Below are 20,355 nucleotides of genomic sequence, written 5' to 3' on the forward strand. Positions count from 1 at the left end.
ATTTCACAACATATGCAAATATTAAAATCAATATGTTGTACACTCGAAATTAGTATGTTACATGTCAGTTTTATCTCAAAAAAGTTTTTTAATCTAGGAAAGTTATGGTCATTTTAATACTCTGCATACACTAATCTCACAATTAAGCAAGGAATTTGTGAAGTTCATAGTTACTTTAAGGAGTACACATATATAGAAAGAAACAAATAAGATACTACTCATTTATAAATGAACTTATGATCAACCATAAGTAAACCTGGACCATTTAAATAATCTAACCATAAAAAGACTTTTGTATGAAATTCTATAACCACTTCAACAATTTCTATACATTTTCTAAGAAAATAACTTGTTTTCATTTAAAAATATTGGCCAATTAAAATAATTCACGGTTAATGTCTCAATGTTGATTGAACCCATATGGTATATAGATAAATATGGTAAAGGTAGTCTCAGGTTGACACAACAGCATCATTAATAAGGCAATTTCAATGAGTTTTCTAATCATAAACAATTCAAAAACTTCTCTCCATATTCTGGCAGTGTTGTGAACCACCTCTATAGATAATGGTACTCCTATAGTGAGTATATCCATATTTTCAAAGAATTTTTTTTTCTCTTTATCAACATCCAATATGGAAAGGCATGTTGATACTGATGGCTACATGGAATGAATAATTAAAAGGCAGCTTTTACAGATACTATAAAAATCCTAGAGGAAAACATAAGCAGAACACTCTTTGACATAAATCGCAGCAATACTTTTTTTGAACCAGCTCCTGAAGTAATGGAAATAAAAGCAAAAATAAACAAATGGGACCTAATTAAACTTAAAACCTTTTGCACAGCTAAGATATCATCAACAAAACAAAAAAGACAACCTACAGAATGAGAGAAAATATTTGCAAATGATGTGACCAACAAGGGAGTAATTTCCAAAATATACAAACAGCTTATACAGCTTAATATCCAAAAACAAAACAAAACAAGACAAAAAACAAAAACAAAAAAAGCAAGCAAACCAATCAAAAAGTGGGCAGAAGACCTAAATAGACATTTCTCCAAAGAAGACATCCAGATGGCCAACAGGCACATGAAAAGATGCTCAACTTCACTAATTATTAGAGAAATGCAAATCAAAACTACAGTGAGGTATTACCTCACACCAGTAAGAAGGATCATCATTAAAAAGTCCACAGAGGGAAGGGTACAGTTTAAGTGGCAGAGCACGTGTTTGGCATGCATGAGGTTCTGCGTTCAAACACCAGTACCTCTTCCAAAAATAAATAAATAAACCTAATTACCATCCCCCTCTAAAAACAAAACAAAACAAAACAAAAGGTGAATAAAAATTTTTTTAAATCCACATATAATAATTGCTGGAGAGAGTGTAGAGAAAAGAGAATCCTCCTAGACTATTGTTGGGAATATTAATTGGTGCAACCACATGGAGGACAGTCAGGAGGTTCCTTAAAAAACTAAAAATAGAGTTACCATATGATCCAGCAATCGCACTCCTGAGTATATATCCAGAGAAAACTACAATTCAAAAATACACATGCACTCCAATGTTCAAAGCAACACTATTCACAATACCCAAGACAAGGAAACAACCCAAATATCCATCAACAGATGAATGGATAAAGATGTGGTGTATATACATACATACACACACACACACAAACACACACATATACACACAATGGAATACTACTCAGCCATAAAAAAGAATGAAATAATGCCACTTGCAGCAACATGGATGGACCTAGAGATTATCATATTAAGTGAAGTAAGTCAGTCAGAGAAAGACAAAGATCATATGATGTCGCTTATATGTAGAATCCTAAAAAATACATAAATTATATTTACAAACCGGAAATAGACTCACAGACACAGAAAATAAACTGTGGTTACCAGGGTGGAAGGGAGGATAGATTAAGAGTTTGGGATTAACAGATACATATTACTGTATATAAAATACATAAACAACAAGAACCTATTGTTATAGCACAGGGAACTACATTCAATTTCTTGTAATGAGTTGTAAAGAAAAAGAAACTGAAAAAAAAATGTATGTATGTATAACAATCACTTTGCTGTAAACCTGAAACTAACACTATAAATTGACTATAGTTCAATAAAAAATAAGAATTTAAGAAATGGCCAATAGGCACATGAAAAAATGTTCAATATTGCTAATTATCAGAGAAATGCAAATCAAAACTACAGTAAGGTATCACTTCACACCAATCAGAATGGCCATTATGAAAAAGTCTACAAATGGTAAATGCTGGAGAGGGTATGAAGACCAGGGAATCCTCTTACACTGTTGGTGGGAATATAAAAGAGTATGGAGATTCCTTAAAAAAATTAAAACAGACTTACCATATGATCCACCAATCCCACTTCTAGGCATATGTCCAAAGGGAACTCTAATTCAAGAAGATACATGCACCTCAATGTTCATAGCAGCACTATCTACAATAGCCAAGACATTGAAACAAACTAAATGTCCATGGACAGATGACTAGATAAAGAAGTTGTGGTACAGTTATACAATGGAATACTACTCAGCCATAAAAAAGAATAAAATCATGCCACTTGTAGCAACATGGATGGACCAGGAGATCATGATACTAAGTGAAGTAAGCCAGAAACAGAAAGATAAATATCATATGATATCACTTGTATGTGGAACCTAAAAAAAAAAGACACACATGAACTTATTTACAAAACAGAAACAGATTCACAGATATAGTAAAGAAACTTATGGTTACCAGGGGGAAATGGGGGCATGAAGAGATAAATTGGGAGTTTGAGATTTGCAGATACTAACTACTATACATAAAATAAATAAACAACATATTTCTACTATAAAGCACAAGAACTATATTCAATACCTTGTAGTAACCTATAATGAAAAAGAAAATGAAAATGAATATATGAATGTTTATGTATGGCTGAAACATTATGCTGTATACCAGAAATTGATGCAACATTGTAAACTGACTAGACTTCAATAAAAAATAACATTTTATTTATAAGATATTTATCTTTATGAGCAAGATGAGAGTTTTTCTATTCCCTAGGTTAATTTGTATGAAATTGGACTAATTTATTCCTTGAATGTTACATAACCTCATTGACTAAACCATCTGGGGAAAAAAGCAGGTTTTAGGTCAACAAACAATTACTAAAAAGCTTTGAGACACATGGCAGTCTGATGGCAAGGTACATGACTGACAACTTTCTCTATAAAGTATCTTCACCAAGTCTCATTTCACTAAGTACAAAAACTGTATTTACAAAAAAATACAAAAACATAGAGTTTACAGGAAATGCTTTTTTTAAAAAATTTATAGCTAGTAACCTGTCTCAAAGAATTCTCAAATATACTATTTAAATGTATTTGGGGGCTTTTCAATGATTTTATTTTTTCATGTTTAAAATTAAATTTATTTTAAATTTACGTATAATTGACCTACAACACTGTATGAATTCTAGGTGCATACATAGTGATTCAATATTTCTATACATTACAAAACGATCACCATGAAAAGTCTAATTACCATCTGTCACCATATAAAGATATTATTGACTATATTCCCCATGCTGTACATTTCATTCTTGTGATTCATTTATTTCATAACTAGAAGTTTGTAAATGTATTTTTAATAATGAAAGGTTTTTTTTTTTTTAATTTGCCTTTGTACTTTACAGCAAAATTATTTGGGCTATAATATAGATAAGCACTTTAGCTGAGTAACTGGCATATAAGAGCCCAATGGATAGAAGTCATTACTTTTTTCTAGGATAAGTTATGAAATCTAGGTATATTTCTTTCTGTTGATGTTAACTTGACTCAGGACTCAAATAAGGAAAACCCACAAAGCATAATGAGCAGTTTCTAAATATTGCTCATTGGAGATTACTCTATCTGGAAATACTTATTAAAAAACATACATATACTTGGATCTTCCAATCTAATTTTGAGACTCTATTTTATAGAAATAAAGTACCGGTAGTTTATTATAACATTGTTTAAAGATAAAATAAAATCTAAACCTGGCAGCAACGAAAGGCAGAACTAGAGCTAGTAGTATGAAGTTAGGGGGCTTTTTTAGTTTCAGTAAAAGTGCAATTTTCTCTCTTATTCTTGTTGCCCTTGTTGTTCATTTAAGTGGGAAGAAATTTAATTCTTCTTTAAAAAAAACCTGCTTATACAGCCATTTTCCTTAGAAGTTCTATTACATATATTATTCATGTATTATTTTATTTCAACTATTTTTATCTTAGATATTTATTTTTTGGAAGGGAGAGGTAATTAGGTTTATTTATTTGATGGCAGTACTGGGGACTGAACCCAGGACCCTGTTCATGCTAAGCATGCACTCTACTACTGAGCTATAGCCCCTCCCCCACAACACCGATCTTAGATACTTTCAGCCAGTATGATCTGTTAGGTGTCTGAGTTTCTTCGTATATGTGAAGTACTCTTCTCTTACACTGGCCTTAAATTAAAAAATTTTTTTAATGTTTTAACAGGTATTTCTTAGTTCCAGTACACCAAAATTTGGTCAACTATTCCATATTCATCTGACACATAATCTTCTCTTCATTTTAAAGAAGTTTAACAAATCTACACTAGCCTTCACTATTCTAGAATGAAGATTGTTTTATGCTTGAATTAACACAGATTGGCTCTTCAAATTTTTGTTTTTAAGCTAAATATTACTGAATTCAGATTTTATTTACTATTGTCACCTGCTAAGCACAAACAGCTCTGGAAAGCATCCTAGCATTCAACTTGAAAGTTAAAAGGTAGAAAAGCAATGTCTTTATAATTGTGAAAAATCCACAAAACAATCATTGGCTTGCCATATTGTAGGAACTAGTCAATGAAGAAAGTTTAAAATACATGTGTGTACCAAGGGATGCTAAAAGCACTAGGTGGAAGTCTGAGGAGAAACAAGGTATTTGCATAGTATCCAAGTATCTTCTCTAAGACATTTACTAATTACAATGGGCAAGAGTAACTTCACAGTAGAGAAAAGGATATCACCTATAATAAAACATATGAATATCATGTATCCTCTGATGCCCTTAGAAGAGCATATCACCTCTCTGTGGTATTATTGGCAATGAAATATAACCTTAGTTGAATCATGAGAAAACATCAGACAAACCCAAATTGAGAGATCATATACAAAATAATTGACTAGTATTCATCAAGTGTCAAGGTTACGAAAGAAAAGGAAAGACTGAGGAACTGCCATAGGTTGAAGACTAAGGAGGTACAACAACTAAATGTAATGTGGGATCAGATTGGATTTTGAAACACAAAAAGGACATTAATGGAAAAACTCTCATATGTAGTCATATATGTAAAATTCATATATGTAGTTTATGGTTAATAGTATTATACTGATGTTAATTTTTCTGATTTTTATAATTTTAATAATTGCACTGTGATTATATAAATTAATAAAATTAGGCAAAGCTGGGTAAAAAAATAAGTGAATGTTCTATATTTGTTTTGTAACTGTTTTTTAAGTCTAAAATTACTTCAAAATAAAAAGTAAGGAAAACAAAAAACCCACAAAGTCTGGCATATGGTAAGCACTCAAAAAATATATATATATATGCATTGGGATTGAAGAGTGTAAATTTAAACCTTGAAGACATGAGATAGAGGTTACATGGTATCAGCAAGACATCTGATAACAGAAGTTATCTGGGTTCAGAAACTGTATCTGAAGCTTATCAGCTGTGACCTTGTATAAATCATGAATCTTCAGTGAACTTTCAATTGCTTCATGAGTAGTATGAATGTGTAGTTGGGAGGATTAAATGAGATAATGCATGCAAAGTTCTGAATACCCAGCATTCAATAATTACTAGCAATTGTTTTTAGTAAGTGAATGTCTTAATTACACATGTGTATGTTTGGAGGTAAAAGGTATTTTTAGATCATTCATTTCAAGTAAATATTTCTGAGTCATCTATTTATAGGTTTTATGTATGTATATGTGTGTGTGTATATATATATATTTGGCATGTTATTTCATTTTATCAATTGTGATAAGAATTTAAAATAAATGCCTCACAATTGTATAAGAACAAATGATAAGGTGTTTTACCTTAAAACTTTCAAAATAAACTGAAACACAAATACAAATAAAAACTAATACATTAATTTTCAATTGAAAAAATTTTCTTTATGACAACATGAGTTATTATTCATTATTCAAATGTATTACATAGAAGTTGGTAGAAATCCATTTATTCAGATCATTTAAGCAAAACATATTCATTAAGACAAAACTAGTTTAGGTGTCCAAGAACCATCTATTTCTGGATTTCTGTTATGGCCGGAGGATCCAGATCTGATACCTGCACACCTCTAATAGCTTCTCATTCTGATTCTGTGTGTTAAGAATACCACCTTCATATCAGGTTCCAAACCAACACCAGTCAAGCAATTTTTTGTAGCCAGAAACAGCTCAGATACAAGTTAAAATGAAAGGACTGTAATAACATGACCTTCCACCACAACACAGTCACCTATGGAAAAATATCAATTGGTACAATGTCATTTAGCTTATGGCCATTTATGAGAGGATATTTATAGAGTTGATCAGGTAGGGTAAAGATCACTACAACTGAAAATTACCACGTAACACTACAGTAAAAAAAATTTTTGTTGATGTGAACAGGAGAAAAATGTACAGAAGATAAGGAAGAGATTATAAATTATTTGATCCATCATAGATCTTTCCCATGATCTAAAGCAGTAGTTCTCAACCAGGGGTGACATTGTAAACCAGCCCCTTATTACTAGGAAACATTTGACAATGTCTGGGGACATTTTTGATTGCCACAACTGAGAGGGTGCTACTAGTAGAGCGTACGTACAGGCCAGGCTGGGACGCTGCTAATAAACACCCTACAATTCACAGGACATCACCCACACAGAGAGAATTACCTGGCCCAAAATGTTAGTAGTGCCAAGTTTGAGAAAGTATGACCCAAAGTATCAAAACCTGTATTACCTGGAATTCAATCAACCAAAACTTGCTGTTAAGTAGTAATTCTACATAATTATTATAATAAGCTATTTCAAGCTGGTTTATTGCCACTGCAATAAATGATAAAATTATATTCAACCTACCTTTATCTATCAGCAAACCTCTGCAGTTTATTATTTTACATTTTAAACTAATTGCTTAAAACTGATAGTGTATACATGCAACACATAATGTTTACTCATACGGGGTAATACAAAGTTACTGTATTTTGCTGAGATATTTTCCTACAACAATTCTGAGAACAGGCAAAAATCAGAATTACCACAAACAACTTCTTCCCTGCATGATGATTTTATACACTCCAAAAAATTCAATGATCAGTTGTTAATGATAATACTGTTCAAATTCATACATATCAAATGTTCCTTTTGTGTACTCTAAGAGTTTATAAACATTGACAGCTGCTAGGTGTAAACCCGAACAGGTGCAAATAGGGAAGGGCAAGACATGTTGGCTAAGAAATGTAAACATGATCAGCTGTCCTGTGTTTCACCGGCATGAATCCTTTAAAGTATAGCTTTAGAATAGACAGAAGATTCAGAAAATAAACATAAAAACATACTAAGATATTTCTCCTGCAAGGAGTTTTCTTAAAGAGTGTCTTTATCTTTGCTAGCAATACCCAAAGCTCTCTGTGGGAGTTCAAAGCACAGAATAGATTTGGTGAATTCTCACTTTTCCTTACAATGTAACCTCACATGAAAAATAATAATTAGGAAGAACATAAGGAGACAGTCACTATGAAGGCTGCTTCTTTTGCTTTAGCAGGACCACTAACAGTAGCGCTTTATAAATCAATATGTCCTCAAAGGTCTGACAAAGGCATTTATATAATTATTTTAAAAGTAACTTTGAGGAAACTGAACTTTTGGATAAATAATACTTCAAAATATTAAGCAGCAAAACAAAAAACAAGCAACAAATAAAAATTTTTCTGTTAAGGGATTTAGAGACATAGATGAGGGAGAAATATCTTATTAGACAGCAAACAAAATTATTTTCCAAATATAGCATGTCTGAAGGAAAATTATTCTGCTTATAAAATTATTTACTGACATTCTCAGAAATAGTTATTTCTAATCATTAAGTATAATATATTGTGGTTTAAAATATGAATATATGAAAGGGATCAAATTCCTTTGCTGCTTGACACATTGTAACCACCACTGTAAACAGTGAAACATTTACATCCTCAGACAGAAGTGGGCTGGCATTCAGGTGCTCTGGCTGCAGCCTCTGATCTGGGGCAACTCTCTGACAACACCTTTAAAATAATAGTTCCCTTATCTGAAAAAATGATGAGATTGAATTAAACTAGCCCTCAAGTCCATATCAAGAGTTTTACCAACTTGATAAAAACAAAAGCAAAAAACTTCACACCACATTAAAATATCTAACAATTTAATTCCACTTTTCCCTTATCCTCCCTACCACTTGCCTTAGTTCTATTTCCAAATGTGTCTCACTCTAAATTACAAATTCTGGTTAAATCTTTACAGATTTACTCATGTCTTATTTATACCTCAAGAGAGTTGATGATGAAAAAATTATCCAAGAGTAAAGCACTGATTTTCATAATGCACAGTAAATATCTATTCAGGGAGTATCCCTTTCCATCCAAAGGATTAAGTATTCCTTTGCAATGAGCTATCTGTGAGGAAGAGCTTATTCTAAGATACAAGAAAAGATATAAAGAAAATTAAAGGAAGATTTGAGCAAGATTTAACATATATAGATCAATGAAACTCTAGGTAGAGACTAGGTAGAGTCTGTGAACTTAAAAACTGGTGAGAATTAGAAAATTTTTAAAAGGATACAACTGTTAGGAGGATAAAAAGAGAGACACTGTCTGATTAATTGATCCTTTCATCTACAAATGCAAGAGGTTCTAAAGAACAAGAAGAAAGGCCTAAATCTTTGCTTAACCAAGAAACACAATTATAGTTAACTGGAATTTCTAACACATTTCTGGATAGTAGCTGAGGTGGATGAATAACAGACTGAGAAAATAAAGCAGGGTAACAAACAGGAGTTACTCTATGTAAAATATCCATATACACTCCCAAGTCAAGGAAAGAAAGATGCCAAGTACTACATGACTCATAAACTAGGATTAAAACTCTCTTTCAATGGGGAAGAAGCAGAGCTAACCTAACAGGGAAACAACACACTTCTTAAAGAACAAATGGGGGTAAAAGTTTATAAATACCATGGGTAAAGATATATGTAAAGGATATTTATTACAATGCATTAACTGCGAAAGACTTTTAAAAACAAAAAATTCCATCCATAAGGAACTGTTAAAAATATGGTGTATCCCTCTAACAGAATACTATGCAGCTGTTATAAAAGAATGAGGTAGCTCTATATAAGCTAATCTGCTGAATGAAAAGAATAAAATGAGGAAGAATACAAATAGCAAGATCTCATGTATGATAAAGAAAAAAGGAGATATACTCTTATGAAGAAAGTATGTGCAGAATATTTCTGGAAAAAATATGTAAGAAACTGGTAAGTGTATTTCCTTCTAGGTAAGGGGACTAGAGAATGGGAATCTTATGATGGGAGAATTCTTTTTCACTACATATCTTTTTGTACCACATGAATGATTCACAATGTGCTAATATTAATGACAGTTAAATTAATTTTAGAAAAGATTTCTACAGGTTTCTTATTGTAAGAAATTACCTTTCAAAATGTTTTGCAGAAGTTCCAGTTCAAGATGGTGACATAAGAAGACCCTGAACTCACCTCCTCCTACAGACACACTGAGTCCACAGCTAAATATGGACAAATTCCCTTCAAAAAAACTCTAAAGGATAGCTGAATGCTAGGTTCCAGTCTTTTTTCGATGGTTGTTTAGCATTCAGTTGTGGTTTCGTTGGAGTTGCAAGGAGACAAGCTGGTGGTCCAAGGCTAACTGAATGATGACTACATATCAGGCAAATAAGGAGAACACCACACTGAAGTGGGTAAGAGAGGCTGGGATGCAATCCCACTATAACCCCACACCCCTAGCACAGTGATCCAAAATCGGGAGGGAACTCAAACCCGGAGCTTCTCCCTGAGGGGCTGAGGGTTCAAAACTCACATCAGGCATCCCATATGCTTGACAGATGAACCCCTAAAATGTCTAACTTTGAAAAGCAATGAGGCTCCTGTCTTGACACCCACAAGACTGTAGAGACCTGAGAAAGCACTCTAAAAAGGCTCACATACTTGTACTCAGCCAGCCCAGGGCCCAGCTAAGAGAGCCTATGGTGCCCAGACTTAAAGTGAAGGAGGCTTTCCTGCTTATGTTAGAAAGTCAGCCTGAGGGGCAGGCATCTAATTTAATATATACATCTAGGTGAGTGCTGGAACACTCTCCTGGGATGGAGACTGGCAGGCACCATCTACACACTTTCCCTTTGCTGTGCTCCAGAGCATCAGTATCTACAGGAAGGAGTGTCTAGTGTCCCAACTTTTGTGGTTGTCACTTCAAGGACACCTCTACACTGCCTATTTCTAGTGGCCAACGGGGCTTAGGCTTGTGGGTCCCACAGGACTATAAACAGATTTTTTAGCAGAAATTTTGCATGCCAGAAAGGAGTGACAAGATATATTCAAAGTACTGAGAAAAAAAAAAAAAAAGAATCTTCAAGAATCTTCCAACTAAGAATACTCTAGCCCACAAATTTATCATTCAGAAGTGAAAGAGAGAGAAAGTTTTCCAGATAAGAAAAAGCTAAAAGAGTTAAAACTGCATTACAAGAAATATTAAAGAGACTTCTCTAAGCTGAAAAGAATGGGTGCTAATTAGTAACAAGAAAACATTTGAAAGAATAAATCTCACTGAAAAGGTAAATATATAGTAAAGGTAGTGGATTAATCACTTACAAAGCAAGCATAAAGGTTAAAAGACACAAGTAGTAAAAAAAATAACTAATAACACTGAGATCTACAATGAAATCAAACTTAAGTTGCTATCAACTTTAAAACAGGCTGTTATAGATAAGCCTCACAGTAATCACAAAGCAAAAATCTATAGTAAATACATAAGAAATAAACAGAAAGGAATATAAGCATACCACAAAAAAAGTCATCAAAACACAAAGGAAGAGAGCAAGAGAAGAAGAAATGAACAGAGAGCTACTGTAAGAACAGCCTCTATGGTATAGAAGGACCATATCTCAACATAATAAAAGCCATATATGACAAGTCTATAGCTGATATCATACTCAATGGTGAAAAGCTGAAAGCTTTGCCTCTAAGATTAGGAACAAGACAAGGATACCTAGTCTTACCACTTTTATTCAAAATAATGTATTGAAAATCCTAGCCACAGCAATCAGACAAGAAAAAAAGAAATAAAAAGAACCCAAATTGGAAAGAAAGAAGTAAAACTGTCAGTATTTGCAGATGATATGATACTATATATAGAAAAAATCTAGATTCCATCAAAAAACTATTAGAATAAATGAATTCAATAAAGTTGCAGGATACAAAATTGATACACAAAAATTCTATACACTAATAACAAACTATCCAAAATAGAAATTTAAGAAGCCATTCTATGTATAAGTGTATCTAAAAGCATAAAACCTACAAATAAATTTAACCAAGGAGATGAAAGATTTGTATACTAAAAACTTTAAGATATTATGGATAGAAGTTAAGGTATTTACAAATAAATGGAGAGATATTCTGTGCTCATGGGTTAGAAAAAGTAATATCGTTAAAATGTCCTTACTACCCAAAGCACTCTACATTCTCAACGCAATCTCTATCAAAATTCCAACTGCATTTTTTTACAGAAATAGAACAATCCTAAAATTTGTATGGAACCACAAAAAACCCTGCATAGCCACGGCAATCTTGAGAAAGAACAAAAAGCTGAAGGTATCATGCTCCCTGAATTCAAACTTTATTACAAAGCTATAATACTTAAAACAATTTTGTACTGGCTCAAAAAATATACACATAACCAATGGAACAGAGCACCCAGCAATAAATCCATATTATGGTCAATTAATTTATGACAAAGGAGCCAAGAACAAACAATGGAGAAAGAACAGTCTCTTTAATAAATGGTGTTGGGAAAACTAGAAAGCCATATGCAAAAGAATGAAACTGGACCACTAGCTTACACCATGCACAAAAATTTACCCAAAATGGATTAAAGACTTGAATGTAAGATCTGAAACCATAAAACTCCTAAAAGAAAACAAAGGCGGTAAATAATTCCCTTATTGGTCTTGGTGATGAATTTTTGAATCTGATACCAAAAGTAAAAGGAACAAAAGCAAAAACAAACAAGTGGGATTAAATGAAACTAAAATGCTTCTGCACAGCAACAGAAACCATCAACAAAACAAAATGGCTACCTACTGAATGGGAGAAAATATTTGTTAATCATCTATCTGATAAGAGGCTCAAAGCCAAAATATGTAAGGAACTCATAGAACTCAAAAACAAAAAAAAAATCTAATTAAAAAATGAGCAGAAGATGTGAACAGACATTTTTCCAAAGAAGACAAACAGGTGGTCTATAGTTAGATGAAAAGATTCTTAAGATCGCTAATTATCAGGGAAATGCATATCAAAATCACAATGAGATATCACATCACATCTGTTAGGATAGCTATTACCAAAAAATCAAAAATAGAACTACCATATGATCCAAGAATACTATTTCTGGGTGTTTATCCTAAGAAAATGAAGACACTAACTTGAAAATATATATACACCCCCATGTTCATTGCAGCACTATTTACAATAGTCAAGATATGGAAAATCCTAAGTGTCCATTAATGGATGAATGCATAAAGAAGTATGCATAAAGAAGTAACAATGGAATGTTATTCAGCATAAAAAAGAATGAAATCTTGCTATCTATAACACAATGGATAAACCTTGAGGACATTATGCTAGGTGAAGTAAGTCAGATAAAGAAAGACAAACACTGTATGATTTCTAATATGTGAATCTGAAAAACAAAACAAAACCAAGCTCATAGTTACAGGGAACAGAGTGGGAGAAATGGGTAAAGGGGGTCAAAAAGATTTAAAAAATGAGGGATCAGAAATGATAAGGGGTCAAGAAGATGTAATAACTGTAGAGAGTGAGAATGGAGGAGTGTACCCTCGTGACTGCAAGTGTCTCAGCAAAGATTTCAGCTCTTATGAGTATACGAAGTTAAGTCATAGGCCTGCAACATAGAAAAAAATAAATTTAAAAAAAATTATATTTCATTCTTTAAAAACAAAGGTTATGTCAACACTTTTTCAATTTAAACTCAGAACTATAGGATTTTTCTTGTACCTTATCAAATTTTACATTTGCATTTCTTGCCTTTAACTTGCTGAAAATCTCAGTTCTTGTGCCAAAAATCTCAGTTCTTGACACTTTCAGGACTCAACACAGAATTACTCATTTGATTTATGACACAATATACAAGCAACAGCCTCATAATAACAAAACCAAAACTAATACAAGAATATGATCACCGAAAACACAGTTCTCTTGGTCCTCAGAATATAGTCAAATTACTAGGGCTATATAATCTAACAACAATAATTAAAAGTCAGTTTAAATAGTTCTTCTCTGTGTGGTTATACCTTTCACTTGATAAAAAAAATCAAGTCGTTTCATTGCATTTCATTCCAGTTTTTAAGGACATCATTCAACTAGACAAGCAATTTTGATGAACCAAAGACCAATGTATCAAAAGCAATGTCTAAATCTGTACAGTCCAATGTGGTAGCCATTAACCAACTACATGCAGACAATTAAACTTTAAATTAATTAAAACTAAATAAAATTTAAAAGTCACACTATCCATATATCAAGTACTCAATAAATATCACATTTATCATTACAGAAAGTTCTGTTGTACAGCACTGGTCTAAATGATACTCCTTACTCAGACACTGAAACCTTGCTTAGTGAGGTAGCCTGCTTCATATTGAGTAACTAGAGCTATTAAAACTGTTAAAGCATGAGTTGGCAGCTTTAGGGCAGACACTACCTTATTAAAGTTTTCTAGAGGAAGGCTGAAGTACAAGAAATTATCTGGGTCAGTAATTACCTACATGAAGAAACTGAAACTGTTAACATGTTATCATGGTTTCTTTACAGAGTATATTACCAAAATATTGAAAATATCATTAAAATCACTTGGAGATTATTTAAAATGGAGTTTAGCTATTTATAAACTATTCACTTAAAAACTTGAACTATTCACTTAGAAGGTAATCTCAAATAATTCTATTGTTATATCCTGCATTACTTCTTAAATGTTTCCATCAAAATATCCCTCACACAACTCACAACAGTTTTGTTCTATTTGCAACATTGTAGGTCCAGTTATTATTGACAAAAGAGGCCATATGCATATACCAACTAAAAGTTCTTAATGCATTTAGTTAGGGAGACAGAATTTAACAGAAAGAAAAGTGGCTTCAAAGAACAGGAGCAGATACAGGATTTCTTTGTCTGGTTTCCTCCTTGTCCGACCCTCCACTGATGCTGATCACATTTTACACAGGAAGGGTCTTTCAAGTGTTGGAAAAGAAGCTAAAGACTTAGTGTCCCACTATTCTTTACACTAGAACTTATATTAGAATTTCAAAAGAACCCACAACTCCAGTGAGAGAAGCAAAGATAATACATAGGAAACATTGCCTATCAACCCTAAAATTTTAAGTCATTTCTATTTACTTAATTCTTTCGTCCCAGTTACAGCCATATTTTTAAAACTGTGAGTCATAACCCATTAGAGGGTCATGAAATCCACATAGTGGGGTCATAAAAAATGAAATATTCTGGGTCAGAGTCAAAGAAGCTTTAAAAACACTGATCTATTTAGCTTCCCAGTAATGTATGGTTCTTACAGGCAAGCACAGAAGGATTTTACAATCCCTAATCATAGTAGTTGCTATGGAATACTGGAATAATTACCACTATATATATATATACTATATATATATATATACACACCACTATATATATACTATATATATATAATATATATATATATATACCACTATATATATATACACTACTGCATGTAAGTGTGTGTGTATGCTACTATACTAACAGAAACCATGCTTTCTGTATACAGTCCATTAAAGCGAGAATGGTTATGCAAAACTTAGAATTCCTTTAGGACCTAGGGACTTATACTCTTAACTTTCCAGTCTATGACAAATATGGGACATTACATTAGCTGGGCAACTGAGATGCCACCTAAATACTAGAGTCTTCTATTCTGTATACTCAGCTAATTAAGAATAGATCAAAGTTCTTTCATCCAGATGCTATGTGATACCAATTATACAAAGTTTAACCATTTATTAAACATCCTATGTTCAGCCTTTCACTGCACTTATTAAACCATGAAGGATGCCAAGTGTTTGGGATATAACGAATAAGTCAATTAAGTTAAGTAGTCTACCTCAAGGTTTTATAGTCTAGTAGGTTGAAGCAATGGTGGAAACCTGATCAGAGCTAAACAGATTCTTACTTGCAAGAAATTGAGCTATGTGACAGCTATGGTCACATAGATGGTGGAAAATGGTATAGATTCAGGAATGGGGTGGCCTTTTGGGGGGCCATATATGCAGATGAGCAAACAGAGACATGGGAAAATAAGGTAGATATGCAGTGGGAACATATTACATTTATTCTTTATTTTGCTGATTTTAGGGATATCTACATTGAAAGCTACACATTTTCCCATATCCAGGAAAACATAAAAACATTTAGCATGAAAAAGTAAATGCTTCTGAAAATAAACTGCCTACTTAGAATTCAATTCTAAATACAGATTTACAATTGTCTTATTATATACAGGATATTATATAATTATTGTTCTTTAAGTATTACATTTATGTTCATCTGTACTTGTAAATTTTAGTATCTACAAAGACCACATGTTAGTATCTCATATTGTAGTAAAGTAGGAAAAACAGAGATGAGCACCTAAAACTATATCAAAGAAATAGTTAAAAAATAATACTTCTGAAGTTAAAGACAATGGGAATTTGAGAATTCTAATACAGTTTGAAGAAAAAATTATTATACATGAAGGATTCATTCTGCTCTTCTCCCACATCTGGGAAGTTGATGGTCCATTCCCCACTGAGCTTTCCCTGTGCTACAGTCATGCTTCCTCTATACAGACTATCTCATTTACCAGATAGGGCTTCTTGCTATTGAGGTAATCCTTGACCTCAACAGGGCATCATATGACCCACTCCTGTGGTCAGAACTGTCAGAATCAGGTGTGACCAAAGCAGATAATGGCTGGCCAGAAATCTATGTGTTAAATGCTATGATCTAATCAAATTCTCCCTGACACATGTCTTAACTAATAGAAAGAGGGCAAGTTGTTGAGTGGGAGATCATAAAGGCTGTGGGCCTAATGATATACATGCTAAAGAGAAGCAGGGTGGAAAAAATATTGAGAGAATAGATGTACAGAGAGCTGAGTGATCCAGAAGGAGAGAAGATAAGAGTATGGCCAATCTCAGGTTCTATTCCTTAGACCTCCTTTTTAATTTTCTTATATTCCCTGAGACCTCTCTGTAGCCTTCCAAATACCTAGCATTTAATCAAGTTTTAGTGGGTTACTGTTACCTGCAACCAAAAGAGACTGTTAGAAAACTGCTAACAAATGTCATGTTTAGTTTTCCTTTCTCTTCTCATCTTTACTCATGCTATTTACATATTCTGTTTTTCTCTTCCAACAACCTAAATATTATATTCCTTCAAATATAGGCCTAAGAATCACTTTATCCATAAAGCTGTATCTTACAAATCCTAGACCACAGCTATCCCATCTTTGAACTATAGAGCACTTTAGCTCCTACCCAGGAAGCTGCTAATTACCTTGACTTTTTACTGCTCTGTATTTGTTTTATGAATTCACTGTATTATTCAACACACAGCCAGTATGTCTGTTGAGTCTTAGTTTCTGAATCAGTAAAACAGATTAATTACACCTACTTCAAAGAGCTATTGTAAAGAGAGTATAGAACACACTTCCTGCTAGGTATTTTGTTCTTAAGAGTTTGGCCAAAATTCAGAAGCAAACATCTTTATTTTCTTCAAACTAAATGTACAAGAGTGGGAAATAGCTTATTAAAAGTCAAAACTATTTCTTTCATAAATTCAATGTGAAGAAAAAAAAGTTTAAAATGTCAAGAGCATTTTCATATCCAGGCAGATTACTTTCACAGGTAAACCTGAATAGATGTTCAGGAAGTATATTAGGCTGTAAATCTGCCTCTCAGAAGAGTGTTATCATTACTTTAACTTTAGATAATACAATAATTTAAAATTTCATTTTTAGATAACAGTGACATTTTCAGTTTAGCTTTTAGATAAGATTTTAGATAAGCAAAATAGTAAAACTGCTTTTATCTGAGAAGTCAATGCATAATTTTATAACTTACATTATTCAACAAATTAATTTTGTTCAGACCATAACTTAGTATTTTAGTAATTCAAGGACCAAGTTTCCTCCTTTATGGCATTGAAAATCTCTAAAAATGCACAAGTAATTACAATAATTCCCTACACCATTCTCTTAACTATAAAACTTAGTCAAGTGATACACTAACATCCTTTCAAATATGCCTCTTCCATTTTTCTCTTAATTTTTCATTTTTTAACTATATATAATTTGTCCATTTCTTACTGTACTGATGGGCCTAAATATTAATATAGTATGCCTAATGTTTTATTTCAAAGATTCAAGACCCTCTTTAATACTGCTCAGAGAGAATTTAACTGCCTGCTTTCATAATACAAGGCCCTAAGTAATATCCCAAACTTGTTTTTACATAACCTGCACTGAATACATGAAAACATCATTTAACTGTTAAATATAATGATATAAATGCAATTTTTTTGTGTATTTCTACAAAGTAAAACAAAGTGTCAACTCAATAAGATCATTAAAAAATGAGCATTAAAGTGATAAAAAAAATTTAAGTATCCTTTATAAACAGCTTACTGATTACTAAAATAAATGTAGTCTAGTGATAGAACCATACATACCTATTGAAACTACAAAACTGTGCTTTAAATGCTCATCTAAATATTCCATTTCAAATGTTCAAAGGGTAAGAATATTTGTGTTTCTCAAAAGGCTAAACATAGAGTTACCATGTGTCCCAGCAATTCTTTTCCTAATTATTTACCCATGAGAAATTGAAACACATGTCAACACAAAAACTCGTACACAAATGCAGAAGTAACCCAAATGACTGGTAATTAGGTAAATAGTGTTGTATCTATACAATGAAATATTATTCAACAATAAAAAGAATGAAGTATTGATACATGCTATAGCATGAAAGAACCTTGAAAATGTTACACTAAGTGAAAGAAGCCAGTCACAAAGGAACAAATATTGCATGATTCCATTTACATGAAATGCCCAGTGAGGGCAAATCTATAGAGACAGAAAGTAGATTAGTAGTTGCCTTGGGCAATGGGAATATATAGAAAAAATGTGAAGTGACTGCTAATGGAGGTACTGGGTTTATTTGGGGAATGATGAAAATATTTTAGTTGACTGTGACAATGGTTGTACAACTCTGGGAATACACTAAAAACTGAATTGTATACTTCAAATGGGTGAATTGTATGGTATGTGAATTATATGTCCATAAAGCTGTTATATTAAAAAAAAAAAAACATTTGGATCTCATGTTGATAAAATGCTATTTGACTTAATGCATTCTCTACTGAAATTTAAAAATCAGTATTCTCAATTCTATAGCCTCTGTATCTTGGATATATAGCCTCTATATCCAAAACTAAATGTAGAATGTCCCTAAGTATGACCTTCCATTTTCACTTATCAAACTCAGGCACTCATCCATTTAGTTAATTCTGCATCTCTTTCTGTCTCCCCTCCTCCCTCCTTACTCTCTCTTTCTCTCCCTCGATATAGACACAGATAAAAAATTTTTTTAACCTGCTAAAGCTACATTAATTCACTTTGGGAACTAACAGGCTTCACCAGGGGGAGGGTATAGCTCAAGTGGTAGAGTGCATGCTTAGCCTGCACAAGGTCCTGGGTTCAATCCCTAGTACCTCCTCTAAAAAAAAATAAACCTAATTACCTCCTCCTCCAAAAATAAACAAAAATACAATAAACTATTGAAAAAAAAAAAAACAGGCTTATCTAATGTATAAATTTCTAAGTACTTACCAGACTTGTTCCATAACTTCATTCCAATAGTCCCATGACTAGCTAGATTTTTAGAACAGAGGGATTTAATAGAGATAAATAATCCTGAGGTTCTAAACCACATAAACTATTCACTCTCTTCTGCTCATTCTGCTTCCTGAGTATCTTCTGTCTATTCCCGCCATCATCTTAGCATAACCCTAAATCAGTTCTTACTGGAAATACTGCAATAGCCTTCTAAGAGGTACCTCTACTTCTCTTTTCTCCAATTCTCCACCCAGACACAGGAATCCTATTTTTTAATAGTAATCGTTTTAACACAAAAATCTGATCCTGGCACTCTCCCACTTGAAAAATCTTTCAGTATCTCTACATCAAATATATGATAAAATCCTAGGTCCTCTGTTAGGCAGATAAAACTCTTCTTAATGACGCCTCTGACTTCATCTTTGATCTCACTCTCTTCTTATCTACTAAGTGACCAAACTGCTTGCCCTTTCCCCAAATACATTATGGTCTCCCATGCATCCGTGCCACGTATTTGGTAGATGGTGTTCACTTCCCTCAAATGTCCTTCCCTTATTCCCTGCTAAATTCCTACACATATTCTAAGTCTCATCTCATGTATTACCTACTCTGGGGAACCATTCTAATTCACCGAGGAAGTCTTAGGTACTACTTTCCTGTTGCTCTTATATATTTCCTAATGAAAGCACTTATAACACTGTACTGTACAGCAATTTTCTGTTTTGATATCTGACTTCCAACTACACTGTGAGATCCCTGAGAAGCAAGAACTATTGCTTATCACCTTTACAGCTTTAAAACCTAGAATATAAGGCCTTAATAAACGGCTTTGAATGAGAATGCACAATAATCATTAAAATGTATATGGAACTTGATAATTTACCAAAAAAGTGTGCACATATATTCTCATTTTACTCTAAGAATAAATCTTGCAGGTAGATTTATAGACTTGGCACTATTACTTCAATTTTACAGATGAGGAATTCTGAGTTAGTATCTATCACCAATTGCCAGTCTGTTTTAAAAAATGAGAAAGAAACTTAAAATTTTGAA

At 32.8% G+C, this 20,355-nt stretch overlaps 1 protein-coding gene across 24 annotated transcripts in view; it reads right to left on the reverse strand.

The window, feature by feature from the left end:
* Positions 1-20,355, reverse strand: part of BAZ2B (bromodomain adjacent to zinc finger domain 2B) — a 290,588-nt gene that overhangs the window by 125,175 nt on the left and 145,058 nt on the right. The window contains exons 1-3 of one of the 24 annotated variants that reach the window (XM_032479530.1): positions 11,939-11,945; positions 9,702-9,708; positions 5,468-5,473 (exon numbers count right to left, since the gene is read on the reverse strand). The exons of 22 other annotated variants lie outside the window; for them this stretch is intronic. The gene's annotated coding sequence lies outside the window, so the exon portion shown is untranslated. Of the gene's footprint in view, positions 1-5,467; positions 5,474-9,701; positions 9,709-11,938; positions 11,946-13,183; positions 13,189-20,355 lie in introns of those variants that run through there. One more of the 24 variants, XM_032479531.1, reaches the window with a different exon arrangement.

Source organism: Camelus ferus, chromosome 5, assembly GCF_009834535.1.
Source record: "Camelus ferus isolate YT-003-E chromosome 5, BCGSAC_Cfer_1.0, whole genome shotgun sequence".
NCBI lineage: Eukaryota > Metazoa > Chordata > Mammalia > Artiodactyla > Camelidae > Camelus > Camelus ferus.